The sequence below is a fragment of the Micrasema longulum genome, unplaced genomic scaffold, assembly GCF_059751315.1.
Source record: "Micrasema longulum isolate JH-2025_06_02 unplaced genomic scaffold, ASM5975131v1 h1tg000835l, whole genome shotgun sequence".
Taxonomy (NCBI): domain Eukaryota; kingdom Metazoa; phylum Arthropoda; class Insecta; order Trichoptera; family Brachycentridae; genus Micrasema; species Micrasema longulum.
Genome location: NW_028278027.1, coordinates 208,412 through 226,414, shown reverse-complemented (window position 1 = coordinate 226,414; position 18,003 = coordinate 208,412). Strand labels below are relative to the sequence as shown.

The following is an 18,003-nucleotide window of genomic DNA, read 5'->3' as shown; positions in this document are numbered from 1 at the left end:
CAATAAATTACTTGTTGTCAGTATTAAAAAGTCGAACACGTTTCGGGACCTTCGCATTGAAATTGAAACGTTTGACATTTTGAATATAGCTATCCGGTATAAACATATAATTATCCATATGTAATTATAGTCCCGCGTAGAGGTTTGATGTCCTAGGAGTGGTCGAGTGTATATTGAATGTAAGACAATGTGTCAAGCGATAAATTTTAAACCAGTGACACAGAAAGAATTTAAAACTGATTCATATGTCATATTAAAACACGAGTTTTTAACCTAAGATTAATCTGATCAAACTTACAATATCATATCCTCATCTGCCCTATATTAAAAAAGGCACTACACTGCAATTTATTTCTTTTATCTATGGCCTAAGACAATTACAACAGTTATATAAAGAAACATATGTACAAGAAACCAAACAAAAAAACATTAAACTATGTAGCAAAGATAAAAAAGTGCAATAAAATAATGATATACAATATATTTAAGAACACGATCAACATATAGAACTTTGAGCTTACTAATGACATCTTCATTCCACACTGTGTTAATGGTGAAGAGATCAACAAAATCTGGAAGATCTATCCCAAATATTCCAAGTTGTGCGACGAATCAACTAATCTATACATTATGGATATTAAGGTATAAAAACTTGCTGTTGGATGATTTGATAAAGAGAAAATTTTGACTTCTGGTGACATGGTTGGAAACATAAAAAGAAACTGATTGCAACAGCAATGCAATAATATACCAAATGTAGCGCATTTACTATCTGTGTTTTTTTTTTATTTATTTCACACCGACCTTGGAAAGAACTGAATCTGGGACCTAAATCATGATTCGTAAGGTGGACTTATTTCCACTTGAGTTCTGGTTTTACATTTTTTACCTGAGTCGCTATTGAGTCAAAAACACTCGTCCAAGACTCTAGTTCTATCTCACACACAGAGGACTGTATTCTTCACCCACCCGGATGTAGATAAAGTTATAAACATAATTTTTATTCGTATTCGATTACAAAAAAATTATTATTCTATTATTTCTTGAGAACATTGGTAGTCGTACACCATTTATATAATAATTTTAACATCGCATTTAAAATCAAAATTTATATTTTTTAATATATTTTATACACAGAGGGAATAAATATTGCAGCGTTAAAACATATTTTAAATATACATTTCATGTCAAAAATATATGCCGGAGATCAAACCCGAGACGTGGTAGTCAAAAACGCACATCACTAGATCACGAGGCGGACGAATGTTTATACATATATTGCCTTCGTGAAACAAATTATCGAGATATGCCGGAAATCAGTTCTATGCACTATAAGTGCGAAAAGTTGTGAGAAATGTAATTAATCAGAATTATGTAATTACGTATACCCACACATCTCATTTAAAAGCTTTTTTTATTTATGATTAATCGTGAAGATAGTAGTACACTGCTACTCTAATGTAATTAATTTCATATTTTAAAACATGGTGCACGCATTTGCTTGATTTAAATAACTATTAATATTTGGTGGTTCTTTTACGTTTAACGGTGAGAAAAAGACCGAACAAAACAAAGCTGTAACTATAACTATACTAGCACCCCTTTGGTAACTTAAAGTGAAGAGTTCGTGAGAAAACAACCCACCAGCTCACAAAAGTGTTTTGACAATGACTAAAATCAATGAATTGAATTTAGAATTACTTGACCATCCACAGTATTTGCTACATTTGGCCCCCAGTGACTATTATCTATTTCCAAACCGTAATAAATTCCCTGCTGGAAAGCGTTTTACATCGAATGAAGAAGTCACTGGAGCTGTGGATGATTATTTTGGAGACAAACTGGAATAGTTTTATAATGATGGGGTACAATTACTGGAAAAACGTTGAACAAAATGTATTGAAGTTGAGGGAGATAATATAAAAAAATAATACTTATTCTATTATATTTATTTATTTGACACTTTATATACATATACAATAAATATAGATATAAAAGCGGGCATATTGCCTTACGGCAATTTCTTCCTACCTACCCAAACCGTTCAGTTTGAGAAAATTATAAATACATGGACATATTGAATCTTACAATTTTATACAAAAATGAAAAGCAAAGATTAACAAAAATAAATATATTTATAAAAAAAAAAAACACTATACTATGAAGAGCGGAGAGGGGATGGGAAGGAAAGAAGAAGGATAAAGGAACAATTTAAATATTTAGATTGTAACATTTCAATCTACAAAAATATCGGACAAACAGATTAGAGGTGGAAAAGAAAAGAAACAGTTAACTTAAAACGGTTACTCTCCCAAAACAGTTTTCCTTTTTTTTAATGTTATGGAAACAAAAAACTTATCAGGATATTATTAATTGACAAATTAAACTGCTTCGTGAAACTGTATTTAAAAATAACGGTTTAAAGCAACGGGGGCAAAACCGTGGCCAACCCCACCTTCGCCCATCACTTTGCATTATGGATTCGTTTGCCTATAAAAATAAATAAATATATTTAGTAGTACATAGTACATTTTTATATACACGTGTTCCAGGGCCAGACCGCAAAACTTCTTTAAAATTCTAAAAATTTATTTACAAAAACTCGTCAAAAATCATTAAAAAAAAATTTAAAAAATTGTTTTTTGAGTTTTATAATTTTTACTTATAATATATATTTTAAATTTTTCTGACTAGCATACCTTTCACAAACCCCTACAAAAAAAGAAACGTATTTGACCAATGAAACGATACGCACTGGACACGGACAAGAGAAGCAGCTGAGATGGGATGGTAAGGGGTTTGTGGAAGGAATGCTAGTCCCAGTAATTAGTTTTTTGAAAAATATTGTTATGATTTTTTTTTCAGTTTGACTCTGAAGTTTTACCGTCTGGTTCTGAAACACCATGTATAATGTAGTTCTAGTGTACACACTCGCGATATATACAAAACAGTTTTCGTGTCAATAAAATTGGCACTGTAATAAATTATCATAATTTTATTTATTCAATAAACTAAACGATAAAATCTTTAGCAGTAAAACAAAGAAAGCAATAACATATTTAAAACCTCCGGTACCAATACAAAAACTGGAAGAACGTGAAAAGGTGACCTTGAGTAATAAAGAAGAATCTATCATGTTATTATTAACACCAGTTTTCCTTGAAAACCTCTCTCACTTCGATCGATCAGAAAACACCTATAATATATTTTATCGTTCTTATTTTTTGTCCTTGACTGAATGCATTTTGTAGACTCGCTAACTGCATAGATTTATATTCTGCTCTTTGTTATAGAAGGTGAGTTATTGTTGCTATGCTATTTTGTCTTAATACCCTTTTGATATTTTGAATTGTTACTACCTATGTGAAGTTTGTTTTTACCACTATCGACGGTTCATTGTTGAAACTATGGAAGGTGGAACAAGCTTGAAAGGCATATTCAAAGAAGAGTCAAATTTAAATTTAAAGAGTATGTATTATAGTGAGTAATAAGATCTTATTATTTATTCTCAAATGTCAAATGCTGATTTTTTTTGGTGAAAATAACGATTTTGATTTGCAGAAATAATAATGTTTTTTTCACTTTATTTATTTATATAAATACGTATATTACAAAAAAACGTATCCCTAACTCTACGAGGCCAAGAGCCCTGTGTCGAGTTGGAATACAAAATAATGAAAAGTGGTAGCATGCGTTAATAATTAATAATTTGAACAGTACCAAAAAAAAAATACCCAAACAACTTGGTTGGCTGGAAGAAATTGCCATTTGGCAATAAGCCTGCCAATGTACAAATAACATTATGTACAAAAAGCTAAATAAATAAATAAACATATACATCAATAAACATCTGGAAAACATACTTAACCGATACATATTTGAATCGGGTCGTGGTCCCGAGGTAGTATTGTGGACTAACGGACCAAAGGTCCCTGGTTCAAACCCTACTCTACCATAACTCGATTTCCATTTTTCCAGCACAAGTTATTTACGACTTTTAGAAAATGGTCTGAAAACAAAAGTAAAGTTTTGTAAGTAAACTGAATATTGTTTAATCTTAAGAGGAAACGCGGTCCGACTCTTCTTCATAAAAACGTATTCCCGTATTTTCTCTCTTGATTACGGCACTAAAGCAGTGTTTTTTTAGACACTTGATATTTAGTGAAGCGTCGATTTTGTTTTTTTTAGTTGGGCATAAAAGTTTCGACATACAGTTGTCTTTTTTGCACAGCATCGGGAGGCATCTGCAAGACAGTGACGGGAAAACAATGTTTAAATACCTATTTATCAAACTTCCCTGTCATCGTATATCCTCACACTTTATATAATCCGAAACACAAAAATAATAATGTATATTTACATATGTACATGTCTAATTTTGACGTAATTTTATTAACAATTGATATCAAACTTTCGATTGTGTTCATTTAATATATATTTAAGTATGCACTCAAATCTAGCAATAGCAAAGCATTGCCGGGTTTAACTTGTAGTATATAAATCTATACAATATCTCTCAGCAGCCTCCTGCAATGGTCTCTTTCTTAAGACAAAATCTAAACAGTTCTTCTGAAAATGACTTTCGTTTTGGAGAACTAAATTTGTTCATCCAGGACATTGAACTATCTTGGGGCTCTTATCATAGTAGATATTCAATTTTTTTAAAACTATAATTTATAATTTGTCATGACAACTTGTAATTAACATGTTTTTTCGTTATTTTAAAAATCTGTTAGATTATATCAGAATAACATGTATAAATTGAGTTAATTTTTTAGTTATTGTATGATTACTATGCGTGTAGACACGGATTTATATGTTAATTTAAGATTGAATTTAAGTGTCCTCATATAATAATTCAAATTATTCGTCCGCCTTTCAATATCATAATTCAAAATGAAATTAACGATTAATTATTAAAATAAAACAGTGCGCCATTTTGTTTGTGTTTTCGTGTGCATCTTTTAATAGTTTCTTTCGTAACAACTGTATAATGAATACTTTTACGGTTCCTAACATAACAGAAAACGAAATAATAGCTTGTTCAAAAAAATGTATCTATTACGAACTAAATGTTTGTTATCATTATGTTATTGTGAACAATTTTATGAGGAAAATACTATTTTATATTTTCTGTCTTGCCTTATTTTCCAATGATTTCTTCTAACAACAATATACAATTCATTATGGAAATATATTATCAACTTCAAAATGATATTTTATGAATCATTATTGCAAAGACAAACGGCCTCAATATTTTTTTGCAGCACGATTTCATTAGATTGTAAAATAAATTGCAATAAAATTATTTACATAAAAAAAAGTTTATCGTTAGAAAATACATCAATATAAATTTATTTACTGTATAATAACATCACATGTTTCTAAACTCATCAGTTTTTAATACTGATATGAAGGTATTTGATTTGTTTGAAAATTTTCTAAAATGAGAAACACTAGGAAATATATTCATATTACTTTTGTATAAAAAGATTACTCTTTATATAAATGTATAATTTAACTTTACGATTCTCATATAAATAATCATTAACACACCAATAAGTTTATTCCTTTTGTAAAACATCATTTTTTATGATAAAAATATTTATGAAATTAAAATATTTTTATTTTCCATTTTAAATCATTTAACTACATTTGTATTTTGCATTAAATTTAGTAAATAAACTATACGTGCAACATTAATATGTGTACAGGTGGAAGAATAATACAATTCTGGGTGTGAAATAGAACCTGAATCTTGGACGGATATTTTTGACTTGATGGCTGCTTTTCGGTAAATATTCTGAAAAGGGAAATCAAGTGGATAAAATTTCGCCTCATTGTGTATAAATATTTTGTGCCGTCCTTTTCAATCAAAGAAAAGTGGTGTTTTTAACTATCGGTTTTGAAATTGTCAAACGTAGTACCCACTAACAATCCTTTCACTCTGACTTGATTGATTTTAAGTAGTAAGTAACTTGTAAATAAGCTGTGCTAGATAATTGATTATGGAATTGAACTTTTGATGACTTGTATGAAGGGCTTCGGAGTTAGGATATTTAAAAATTAATGACGATAATAATGTAATTTGATGTTATTAAATTTATTTTTAAAAATGTAATGGACATAAACTTTTGTAATTGAATTTGATACAGATAGAAATAGTATCTAGTATAGCTAACATTCGTGTTTGCAATATGGTCACAAGGAAGAATGACAATATCCGACAAAGACCCTTCATTTCATTTTTCGAATTCTCAGTGAAAGAGGGCAATTAAAATTGCAGAGTCTAGTTCAATGAAAATCGCGATACATAAAATTTAAAAAGATTAACTCGTTTATTGACAAAAAACATTGCTTTTGTATGAGCGAAACTGTCTTTAAAACGGTTTTCGGATATGTAAAGGAAATACTTTCACTGAAGATTTTATTGCCATTGGACCCGTAAGACATTACTTTGCCTTCGTGTAAAAAATCATCAACATTCTGCATTGTGTATAGCAATGCAATGTCCTATGCACCACCAGGTACGAATAAGGACATGATAACGATAATATATCAACATGGTTGACTTTTATATATGTACATACGTATACTCTGAAATGACCTCGAGACAAAATCAGAGTGTGTTTATTTAAGAAAATGAAGGTCTGTAGAAAGGATTAAGCGGTACTGATGCTGACCGAAGTATGTATATTTACATAAATATAAAATATAACAGTGACTCAACTTAAACCCACGTCAGTAGTTATGAAAAGTATCAACATGAATTACAAAACCTCTTAAGATATTGGATCTATATTGCTCTTTTTAAATCGGTATACTTTACTCGAATGTACATGGAGATAGGTTAATAATAAGCTTTGTGATCAATTCGCAAAGCCTTTTTACTCATTGACCTATTACATCATTTTATGGCCGCGTTTTAAGTATTAGGTATCTGAAATGTTGCGATAAATGTCACGTTTTTTTTCATATTACAATCCGAAATGTAATTTCACGAGCTGATCAACGGGTGCGAATTCAAAACTCGCCAAGTTTTAACTTTTATGACCTCAGATTAGAATATTGTGAGTCTGATTTACAAATAAAAGCTCTCAATCTAGATCGCAGATACAAGTGGCTCTTTCTAAAAAAGTTTTTTTAATATTTTATTCTGATTTTACAACTAAATACATTTTTTTATATGAATTTTATACGTATATTTACATTAACGTTTCCCATTACGTAAAAGAAATAACAATTCTTGTGTACATAATGGGAAGTGACGGCTTCCAGTAATTTGTTTATTTTTATTTTTAATGAGCTGAACCCGGCAAAGCTTTGCTATTGCTAGATTTGCAATTGTAATATAATTACACTATTCATTATTGGAAAGCCCAACATCGCTCTTTTGCTTGGCGTAGAATATAAAATGAGAGTGAAAGTATTTTGATGTCATTATATTTAAGTACAATAGAAAACCATTGCATTTTTTTAAAAATCTCGTATTGATTTTTATGCAAGGAAACTTATGTAGCATTGTTCTTTTTTGGTATCCTTTTTTTACACGGTACAGTGTGGCAATAAAGGGAAATGAGAAAGAGAACTGAAATATCACATTGCCATTGTCAAAAGTTCCGTGTCTAAGTTCGATAAAATCTGTAAGGATAGGTACGTGAGTAACAGTAAGGCTCATCAAGAGTTTGGTCCACTTCGTTGTCCTATATGCTGCGAAAAATTGGACATATTTGAAAATTTGAAATATGGTGCTGGGACGCATGCAACGAATCTCGTGGACGCTAGACGTACCAACGATTCCAGGTATGTTTGGCAAAGACGCATTCTCCAACTCTTTAAACACGTTGCGCGCAGCGATGAGGATAGCCCGGAGTGATTGGTTGTAGTCGATGGCGTGGAGAATAAAAGAGGAAAAAGTATATCCCCTACACGATGGACCGATCAGGTCAGGACAGCAACAAGCACCTCGGTAGTTGGAGCGCAGCGTGCGGCGCAGTCAAGGGAGAGTTGGAGAAGAATTGTCGGTGAGGCCACGAGGGGTCACGATCCTCAGTCATGAGGACAGCGACTAAAAAGAAAAATAACAAAACCCATACCCATGTTTATTTGCACATTTTTAAGAAATATAAGATAAAGTGGCAATGCAGATAATCTATTTTTTACACTATTTTAAGAGCTAACGCTGTTTTTTTCTACCTGAACAATTATGTTTTAACTTATTTTTGTATTACGAATGATTAAAACCCCTTAATGTTCGCTTACTGTACGTTTGATACAATTTTGCATACATAATTATAATTCATACACATCTTTTTGTTTTTTTTTATTTATTTGGATTACCAACAGCTATAATTATCTTTTATATATATTACAAAACAGATAACAAATAAGCCAATTACAGGTTTTCACAAGTAGCATCACAGTGAGTTAAAAAAAGTTTTTATTTATTTGTGCATAACAGAAAATTTTCGAATTAAATATTCAAATGTGCACAATGACACTATTAATTAGTTTATATTAGTAAGTTCAATTTGCCCAGGAATAAATTGTAGTAATTTCAAAATAAATGTATCCGTACCTATATCAAGATTAAATAAAACTTTTAAGGGCTGTAAGATATTGCATTAAACAATAAGCCCGCCAAGGTGCATTTATTTTTGTACTTGAATTTAAATATATAAAAAACACAAATAAAAAATCTATCTTTTCTTAGTTCACTCGATGGCATCTCTCGGATAAAACTTTTGAAGGATGTAAGATATTGCTTTTAACAATAAGCCCGCCAAGGTGCATTTATTTTTGTTCTTGAAGTTAAGTTTATAAATAATACTAACAAAAAATGTATGTTTACTTGGTTCACTCGATGGCATCTCTCAGATAAAACTTTTGAAAAAGAAAATCGAATGGAAATATTTGTCCGTATCGTTGTTTAGTGATTGGTGCGTTTGTCTATCATACGTGAGGTCCCGGGTTCGATTCCTGGCAAGCTTGAAGTGAAATATTTGTTTATGTCTCTAATATTTTACCGTCCAAGCCTGGAGCGTAGGCATAATCTCAGTATCTTCGTTTACCTGAAGATCAAAATTTGCTGCATTATAGGTGCCAATGCAGTGTTTTATGCAACATTGGTTTTGAATAGGGGTGTGATGATGAGATATACTATATTTTGTCTACAACCACTCTAACAAGAGTGCTATTTAAATTGAACATAAATATTTTTACTTTTGTCTTATGTTGATAATATATATATAGAAAGTCGTGGCATCAAACAAGCTAAGTTTTCTAATATGCCAACAGATAAGAATGGTCAATTAATTTCGAATATGTATATATTTCACGTCATGATGTTATTATTAATTATCGCCAATTGAAGATTTTCCGTGATAAAAGTCAAGTCTTGTATGGACTGTGGGTACGGTATATTGAGGTTAGAGGTTGCGCCAAAAATATGGGTTGCATCGTTAATTCCAACTTAAATGGACAACACATATTTCTACTCTCTAACTGGATTTTATTTCACATATTGTACCAAATCAATGTCCAATTTAGTATTGAGAATTCGGCTCTCGTTTGACCGTACATGGATAATTATATTTACTGCTATAAATCAGACTACAGTTTAAACGTCATAAACAGCGTATAAATTTTATTTTATTAGATTGTGCCGGACACGTGTAATACCATAACAATACATACTTGTGTATCTTCTATATTTTACACTTGTTTTAGAATTTTTATGATTTTTTAAAGTACTTCAACGAAGACAAAAGCTTAAAACCCTATAATTTGTGGATATTTTTTCAATACAGATCTAACTTCAATTACACAGAATAGATAGAATTACATTTGATATTTGAAATTTAAGAGTGTTGGTTAAATATTTATTGTACAAAATAAATTGTACACTCTTTCTGGTAAAAATATTTTTAATAAAACTCTTTCCTAAGAGATTATTCGCAAAAGTTGGGAAAGAAACATGAAATATGTCCGTTCATATTGCTCATAGTATGTATTATATTTCCGACACGTGTGTGCCAGAGGTATATGGATGTTGCATAGCTTTAAACTGAACATATCCCGATGTTTAAGTGTTCTCAATTTTTAAGTTTTTTTTTATTTTTTTTTGTATTTTATTAAGGAGGTTGGTATTATATCTACTTCATAGTTTATTACTTTGTCGAGACATTTTATGTCAGCGTTTCGTCAAGGAATCAAAATGAAAAAGAGTTAAAAGTCGTTTGTAATTTGGATGTGGGTTAGAAATTTGGGATTAACTTTATCGAGTTTATACGATTTTGATATAGCGAACTCCATACGCATGAGGCAAACCCATAAATCAAATAATATTTTTGTGTATAGGTAATTTTTGTACGCACTTTTTCTTCTACAAGCACTAGTTTTCATTTCTTCTTTGTAGAAGTACAAATAAATCAAACATTTTGTTTTATTTTATACTAGGTGGGTAATTAAATTGATTTGATAATCATCTAATTACTGCGTTCATATATTGAAGTTAGAATGAGTACAACCTAAATTCTGGAGATTTATCAACAGCAAACTGAATATACGCACTGAACATATTATACGATTTTCTATTATGTACAATAAAAATATATACCTACACAAGGGAATAATTTAATAAAAACATATTTAAAAAAAATTTAAAATCTCTAAAAATTTAGAATAATAATTCTTTAAAGAAGCCCTTTAGCTCTATTTATTTTTTATTTTTACTTTTACATTGTTTTTATTCTTTTTTTACACAGAATAATGTTCCCTCACTGGGATGTCCCGTGCCGAGGGAAACATTTTACAAAATATGAAACATGCCTAAGATTAGCTATTTAACAAAGTTAACAGAACAATAACAATAAAAAAAACGTAATTAATCCAATTAACCTAATTATCATTAACATTATAAACAATAAAAAACTAAAATAATCATAAAAAACATTAACAATTTATACAGACCAATAGAACAAATTTCATAAACAGTACACACATTTTACCTATTTAGCTTGATCCACTCATCGATCCGTGCGCAACCCACCTCCACTATCCATTTCTTAATAGCAATTTTATATTGTGCGAGCTTACTAATTGTCCTTATGAATAATGGAAGTAGATTGTACACTTTAACCGAGTAGTAGGCCAATCCTCTTTGACCGAAGGTTGTATTTATTTTTTTATGTTTTTGCAGCATCAGGGTGGAGTATCTAGTAACTCTTGTATTTGTAACGGAAGGTAGAGAATAATGTTTACGTGCGTATAGTAACAAAGCTTTTACATAAAGTTGTTTTATAGATTTTACATTAAGATTTTCAAATATACCGAGGGAGCTTGTTCTGATTGGGACTCTTAAGATAATTTTGATTGAAGTTTTTTGTGCAATTATTATTTGCTTGATCAGTGTGTTATTTGCGCATCCCAAATTGAATAGATCAAAAGCGTTCCATATTTTTGTTTTAGTTTTTAGTTTAACTAAAAACGAGTAACGGATGGTTTCGGTTTACACTTGCAATTCTCGACCCTAGTACCTACGCTCTCGTTGTATTGTTGTAAGCTGTAGCCTACTTAATAGTCGGTTAATAATCTTCGAATGGTTTTCGTCCGTATGAGCGACGCTATTAGCAATGGCGTGTTATTACTTTAAGCTTATAGCGCATCGGATGTCCCTGATATAACAGGTCTTTTATGTATTAAAGTTCACAGTATTAGATTAAAAAGAAGTTTTTTAAAATAAAACATAAAACTATTTATTTTACCGACGCGTACGAGGCTCGCACTTGTTACTTTTCTATACTTTAATATTGCACGCGATATGTTAAAAAGTGTTGATAGAAAAAATGAATAAAATACAAATAACATGAAACAGTGATCACAAAATTGATCAATATTATATATTTGTGTAAAGAGTGTAAAAATAAAATAATTAGACACACTAAACAATAACTCAACACATTTTATGTGCACATTATAAAATTGCACACTCAATTATTTTTTCATTAAAACACAAGTGAAATCGTTGTTGTTCACAAGTAGCATATCAAAATGATATGCAAAGGTGTAATATATACAATAAACATAGTAATGTAACCCATATCATTACAATTCATACGAGTAGCATTGAACTCTATCGGTATTAGCTACGGTTTGTGATTTTCATAACTAGGTGATATTAATTCTAAATTAATACTCCATGCTTTTACGTTGGATATCAAATAAAACATGTTCCAAACCATGTTTTTATTATATTATCCTTTAACGTATTTTTTTAATAAATATATTTTTTACGTTAATATAAGGTTAAAGCAGACTCGCAGAAGACATGATAAAATGGTAGTTCGAAGGAGTGTGCTGTACAATATTTTTGACAGCTAAAGTCAAACAAAAATAAAAAGACTCAAAACACCAAGTTATTAGTATATATTTTGTGATTTTTAAGTACTGAAATGCAGAAGCATCATCATTTAACTGTTCCTTTTAATTCTTTTCCAATGATATTGGCATGCATTAATTATTTCTAAGTCAATATTTAAATGCCAGAATCAGAATGACTATTTCAGTCAATCTTTTCATTAGAAAAGATTTTTTATTGTTTTTAATAAATATTTGCGTTCTTATGATTTACTCAAGTATTTCAATTTTGGTGGCCATTTTCAACAAGTTGTAAATAACTCTCTATTAGAAAATGGAAATCAAGTTGGGGTGGAGTGGGGTTCGAACCTCGGACCTCTGATCCGTGAGTCCGCAACACTAGTTGTGGGACCACAACCCTATTCAAGTATGCTCGTCATACGATAAAAACTTTAGCGCTATAAATCTTTTCATCGAAACAATATATTGCGATGTAGACACCACAAGGGAAAAATATTTTATTGCTATTTTAAATTTTATTTATAAGTTTTCTCTAATTTATTATTAATTATATATATGTACGCGTATGTATGTATGTATTTGTGTATGCCAGGGGCGAACCGTGTATAGAAGCGATTATGCGCAGCTTACCATTATATTTGAGTAACCATAATAATGTTTTATTGTAACGTTATTTACAGAAAAACAAATAAATAATTAACATTTATTTCAAATCATTTCCACCGTTTGTATTTTTATCCTGATATAAAATTTAATTTTAATAAAGCGCACCCAGCGCCTGCGGTGCGCCAAGAAATTAGCCGATTATTCCAGCATATTTTTTCATTCAAATAAGTATACTATATTTTGAATGTATGTATATGTACCCAGTGCGGGTTATTTCTCCTAGATTAAACTTGCAGATTACACTAATTATTTGAAGATTCTTGATTTGGAAAACAGTATTTAAACATTGTTTCTTAAGGACTATTTTTCTTTGAGATGGTACTTTTGACATAAGACCATAATTACTTTAATGCGTCATATTGCAGGACATATAGCACTCCACGTGGCCGTTTTTAGCACTATTAATTACTAGAACATTGCGACCAGTTGACATTTCAATTGAATACCTAATATCGACTGAATTCATGGTAGTATTTTTTATTTTTTATTTATTTTTTAATGAATTATATATTTAAGTAATGGATAATATATCTATGTAATATATAATCAAATAATATATCACGAAGTTACATCTTTTGAGTTGATTTCATGGATGAGAGTTGTTGTATCACACAGAACCACGGAAAAATATAAATTTATAGTATATTTTACTTACATTATATTATGTACCTTCTATGTACTCGTGATATTTTTATTTATTATGATATTTTTTCATAGCTTACCTGTAAATAAAATAACCATTCGCCACTGGTGTATACATATATGTTTATTTGTATAAATATATATATATATATATATATATATATATGTGTGTGTGTTTGTATATGTGTATGTATGTTGTAAGTGTATATTTATATTAATTCTTTTTGCATTATTTTATATTTACTTACTCTTTCTTTTTCCTTCTTCTCCTTCTTCCCTATTTTACCATCCCATTTCTTTTCACTCCTAGAGAACTGTACTTTTTTTTTATTATTGTTTCTATGTGAAACTCGTAATTGGTCTTGTTATTGGTTATTATTCTGTATGTTTTTAAAAAAAAAACGCTGGTAACTAAAAATTTTGGAATAATAAGATGTTATCATAAATGACATTAAGTAATCTTTGTTTAAAAAGTTAATCCACATATTTCATCACAAAAGATAATGTTTTATAATATTCAACATGCATTTTTATTTGAATTGCTGATTTGGGGTAAGTTTTTAACTTTAAAAGTTCAATATCTCACAACTAGTAAAATGTAGTTACAAACTTGTACCAGAAACCCGACGATATTGTAGTCAGAAGTTGCCTCTGCTAGTGACGTGTTAAATTATGAACATTTTAATCATTAATAAATCCTGCACGGAACGTTTTACCCTAAAACATTTTATTCGAAACGATTCGGAAGAATTGAAATACGACCCACTAGTAGAAATTCTCGTTTCAACCCATTGTTATCACGACTGACCTCAATTCAGCAATTTTACTTTTAAAGTATGAAGATCTAATAAATAAGTTACACCCACTTCACTTTTAGCGTCCGTTGTAGATCATAATCCTTTCAAATTGTGTCTAAGTATGTGTAGGATTGCCGGTTAATAAAGAATATCACGGTCACTCATTTTTAATATACTTAAATCATTTCAACCATAGGAAACAAGGACGTTTGTTGTTCAAGGAACCATACAAATCGGGAAATAAAATATTAGAAGATCGTAATAATATGTAATTTAAAAACTTTAAAAAAGACGCTCTTAATGTATTTTTTAGTTATTTATATCATACTTTCAATGCCTGTATAATCTCTGTTTCATTTATAAATACTCATTATTTATATGGGTACTAGTTTAACAACTGTGATCTGGTTTTGTGGGTGTCTTAATAAGTAAGCATACAATATTAATGTATGGCTTTAATTTGATCCAATAACTTAAAAATAATTAATCATATCTTAGTATTTCGACAGGTCTAGTGGCAGCCAAGTTTGGGTATCACGACCTTGAGTCGTTGCAATATTAATTACAATAACAAATTCAGATAACATTTTGTATCCATGCCTACTCAACACAAAACAGACTCGTGATATTAATTTCATCAAAAGAATGTTCACGATACCTAATACCCACTTTACAAAAACTACACCAGCCAAATCAACATGCAGACATATGTATTATGTAGTTTTTATACAAACGATAGCTTATTAATGAATGCACAGATACCTTGATACTCTTAATTAGATCTTGAATATTTTAACACGTTTATGTGGAATGTGATTTTATTAATTTGCTAAAAAATACCTCATAATATCCCTTGAAAATCAACTTCAAAACATGTCTATCCAAATATATTCTTAAATACGAATTGTTCAATAAAATAAAAAATAACAGCTCTGTTTTTAACCACTTTTTAAATATTTTTTCTACCGATCAGTTTTAAAGCTAACATGTTTTTTTATAAAGGTATGCTTAACTAATGAATTGTATCCTATTTTATTTTTTTAATGTTTACTAAATATAATGCAGCGTATGGAGCAATATTTTTGTCTTGTTAGGATGGGAAACGTAATGTGAGATGAATACGATTTTCAAAACTAGACCAGAGTGGACTTAAGGAAATAATGTTTGTTTGGTTATTTGATATTTTTTTCTTGTTATGAATCGCTTTTTTTCATTTCTAAGAATGCCAAAAACTCGTAGTGTATCTAAATATCCCTGAACGTCAAAAAGTCTCTGGAAAAAATTGGGCATCCCCAATTTAGTCAACTGCCTGACGAACTAAAAAACGGTCGAAAAGTCGAATTGCAGGTCTAAAAGTGTCGCAATTCAAAGATATTATTCAAATCTTTTCGATAGCAATAGTTAGTAATTTATATAGATGGTGTATAATACTGTGTTTTATGTTTCTTACCCATAATATGTTTTTTTACGGTTTTAGATGGTATTAACTAAAATTATGTATTGTCACAAAAATGTTTACTTTTCATGGACGGTCCCAAATAAGTTTCATTATAACTCTTGGAAGTATAATATCTTTTTTATGTATTATATATTTTATTGATAATAAAAATATTATTCGGATTTTTTTTAATTGGATAGCGTAGAAATCTTAGAAATGAAAAAAGCGATTCATAATAATAATTTCAAAAAAACAAATTAATAATATTTCCTTTAGTCCACTCTTCTCTAGTTATAAAGATCGTATCCATCTCACATTACGCTTCCTGTCCTTACATCACAAAAATACTTTATTTATTAGCTCCATACGCAGCATAATATTTAGAAAATATTGATAAAATAAAAATTCATTAGTTAAGTTAAAAAATAAAAAATGAGTGCTTTAAATCAAAGTTGTTATTATTTAATTTATTATAATGAATAACCACAAAGTTATTGCTTCAAATATAATTCTTCTAAATGCGTATTTTTCCATAAAATATATTTATTTCATTTTGACTTTCTTTCACATTTGATTAAAAGGCGGGTGATGAAGTGGGATAAAATAGACCCAGTTTTCAAAAGTCGCTTTTGGGCCTGATTCGTGGTTTTTTTAATGTTACGAGTATATATGTGAAAATGTAATATTTGTTTTGAACACAAAATACTTATCTCCACATCATTTTGTAAATATTGTGCTTTTAAAATTATTATATTTTATATTATAACGGTGTAGAAATTTTTTAAACATAGCATTATGCATATGTTATCATTTTACCTAAGATGACAACACACTTTACTTTAATTCTAATTCCTATATGATATGACAAGATAATATAAAACAAGAAAAAAAAGGTACCCAATAGAAACTTTTTCACTCCCACATTTTCCATCATCTCTTCAAATATACTGTTATTGGGCGGTTTTATAATATAGCAAATAACATATCAATGGAATTTAACGACATCTTTGGCCAACAAATGACTTACGGATATAATCATTAAGGCAACAAATTAATATAAAAAAACATTAACCTCCTTAACTGTGGGATAATGAACTACTTTCATCATTTGCAAAATGTACCAAAATTAAAAAGATTTATTCATTTATACATAAAACGTAATCATTACTTACTATTGTGTAACATTTTAAATAGTTATTTCTCATCACGACGCAATGCTATAATTTAATTGATAACTGTTCAAATCCTTGTATCTAATCACGTAAATGGTCAAGAATTTGATCTAATTTTATCGGGAAAATCGGAATACCCATTATATTTATCATTATTATGCACGTGGTCGTTTTAAATATCACGTTATGAATAAAATGATCATATGTTTGATCAGATGATTAGTTTTAATAACTAATTACAATTTGAAATACAAAAAAAAAAAATACATATTATTTCTCCTTTTTTTGACCGTATCATTAATGGCTTTTTCCTCCTGGTATTGAACACTCACTGCATACGAGTAAAATTAAATTTTTGTACTGTGTTAAAAATAATCATCTGAATTTCTTTTTTTTACCATATTTATTCTGTACAATATAAAAAACTGAATAATTTTGGCAATTTTGTAAGAACATTACATTTCATTAGAAACTCTCATTAAAAAATAGATTTAGTTGGTACATGAGTAACATTATAATATGAAATATCCGTCAATACTGTTAATTTCATAATGATTATTACGGCGGCCTCCGTGGTGTAGTGGTCAAGACGCTTGACTCACGCTCGGAAGGTTCCGGGTTCGATTCCCGGTGAGAACACAAAAATCAAAATGAATTTTTCTCAAGCCTGGGTGTTCTGTGATGTAATTCACCACTGTAATTGGGCCTACTGGCCTGTAGTGGTGCAAAAATAAATGAAAATTATAAAAATATGACATTACTGAATTTTTATTTCTAACTACCTACTTCGAAATATAAATCAGGTACATAATGCAATTGATTTCATTATATTGAACGGCTACTTACTTGTATTCTTCTATTACATTGTGTTTCTACTTCAAATTATATGTTTTCCTTTTAAATATTTTAA

The 18,003-nt window shown here is 29.5% G+C and overlaps 1 protein-coding gene and 1 long non-coding RNA gene across 2 annotated transcripts in view; one reads left to right on the top strand and one right to left on the bottom strand.

Annotated features, from left to right (window-relative positions):
* The window catches only part of RhoGEF64C (Rho guanine nucleotide exchange factor at 64C), a 319,583-nt gene that overhangs the window by 284,370 nt on the left and 17,210 nt on the right, over positions 1–18,003 (bottom strand). The gene's annotated exons all lie outside the window — the stretch shown is intronic.
* On the top strand, positions 10,107–12,331 carry LOC148278719 (uncharacterized). Its single transcript, XR_015823111.1, has 2 exons — positions 10,107–10,553; positions 10,712–12,331. It is a non-coding gene; the product is annotated as an uncharacterized LOC148278719 (long non-coding RNA).